The sequence below is a fragment of the Alnus glutinosa genome, chromosome 9, assembly GCF_958979055.1.
Source record: "Alnus glutinosa chromosome 9, dhAlnGlut1.1, whole genome shotgun sequence".
Lineage (NCBI taxonomy): Eukaryota > Viridiplantae > Streptophyta > Magnoliopsida > Fagales > Betulaceae > Alnus > Alnus glutinosa.
This window is the reverse complement of record NC_084894.1, coordinates 3,362,725-3,364,998: the sequence shown is the minus strand read 5'-3', so window position 1 is coordinate 3,364,998 and position 2,274 is coordinate 3,362,725.

Genomic DNA, 2,274 nt, shown 5'->3' with positions numbered 1-2,274 from the left:
GCACAATGTGGAGTAGGTAGAGCAGGGAGGACGGTCAACATTTTGTTTCCATGGTTTTTTTTTTTTTTTTTTTTTTTAGTTTCAGATTCAGATTTGAACGGTGCTTTTACCGCTTTAGTCTCTTTCCAATGATTGTTGTTTTCAAGTGAGAGTACATATAGGCTTGTCTTAGTTTTGTGCGGCCTATTGAGAGGACCGGATCATTTGTTTGACCTATTTTCTACTATTTATAATTATTTTTAGTATTGTTTTAGTTTGTTTTGAGTTTATTGTTAGGAAGCTCACCCCTTTTTCATTTTTAGGACCGTCCGATCCACTTCTTATCCTTTTAGATCAAGAGTGAAAATGATCATTTCTCATTTTCTTGTAACATTTTTCCTTAATCAATTAAAAAAAAAAGAAAATCCCTGTTGCCTACAGAAGTTCTTGATAGATATATGTTTAACTTTGATGGATTTGAGCACCTCCAGTTCACTTGCATGTAAAAATGATCATGCATGGAGACTAATAAATCTTTTTCCAATATATTCGATCTCTAAAAGCCGGAACCATTTATCTTTGAAACTCGTCAGCTTTTGAATCTTATTTCAATATGATCTTTTGATAAAATCCATTACAGTGCTCTTTAGCGTACGTATAATTTCATTAGATATATGGGCCACTTCTACTAGTCGCATTCCCATATCGTCCTGCCCTCCAATTGTAGTTATCCCTATGAGTGATATTAACCCTCCTTAGGATACCCTCCTCCTCCTTTTTTTTTTTTTCTTTGAAGTTTGTTTTGTTGTACTATTTGCTCAAAAGAAAAAAAAAGAAAAGAAAAAGAAAAAGAAAAAGAAAAAAAGATCATGCATGGGACAAGGGATCCGACTATTTTACTTTGTTGACCCCAATAGGCTTCATGAGAACCTAGTGAATATACATAGAGTTAAGCCTAGTCTCCAAATTAAAATTCTCCATGTAACTTTAGTCTCCACAACACACTGCAATGACAATGGTTTGACCACAATGTGGCATTCCAATTAACTGCAGCGCTTTCACACATTTTAGGAAGAATTAATTAGATTTGGGTTACTAGTGACATTTCATTCTTAGCTGCGAAATTCTTCTGTTGATTATACAGTATCAGTTGGTTCGAACCTCCATGTAGTTTCACCTAACCTTCACCTCGTCGTGGATATGTCACCTAGATTCGAGTCCATAAGCGATAACAATTACCCTAGGAAGACTCGCTTTCGCTAAGGCTAGCTTCATTGTTTTGATCTTTAGATGCAACTATTCTTTGGAATATTTGTTGAAAGTGTCAATGTTATGAGTCATCTTCTTGCATTTTATGCAACCCCCCATATTGTTGTCTAAATTTCTTCAAGTCTTAATATATAAGTAAACATAAGCGAAACCTGATAAGCTAGCTAGTAATTCCCATACATTCGTTTTTGGGAGAAGTACTGCTCTCTTGTGATGCTTAACATAAGCAAAAACCTCATTAGAAACGGTAGCCATTAAGAGCATTCAATTCATGGGGTACTTTCCCCCGTAATAACCTATTTCCCCCATTCAAATAATAATAATAAGGGTTAAATACAAAAAAATCTCATAAACTATCACCCGTTCTTCGGATGGCCCCAAAACTACCAGTGCTTGCAGTCTAGCTCCCCAAATTATCAATTGCTTATTTTTTGGCCTTATCCGTCACTTTGTGCCATTTAAATGGATGGAGACTGAGCTACGTGCATGGCACATGATTCTTTTAGCCCAAAAGCCCAAAAATACCCTTCTCTCCCCTTTCATGCGTGCTGATGCAAAACCCAACAGACCCATCATCTCTCCCATGCCTCCGGTCAAGTCCAACTTCTTTTTTCCGACGATGGCTTCCAACACGAGCATTCCGAACCCAAACACATCCCCTTGCTTGCCAGCAATGGCCGATTCAGAACCCAAACTTGTACGGGCTTCCATTCCGAAAATAATCATCACCAAGTCTAGCGCACGCTAGACAAAACTTAGAAAAGTTGAAGAGGGAGAGGGACCCGGTGACAGAGATGGTGTCAGGTTTTGGGAGATGGGTTTGTAAGGATGGAGCAGATGAAGATGGAGATGGCAAGGGAGATCGAGGAGATGTGGATGGAGATGGAGATGAAGCGCACTGAGATGATCCTGGAGTTGTAGCAGCGTATCGTGGAGGTGTTTGCAAAGGCCTTCTAAGAGAAGAGCAAGAAGAAGAAGGCAAAGTGAATGCCCTCGCCGCCGGAGGCTTAGAACGTGTTTTTGGCG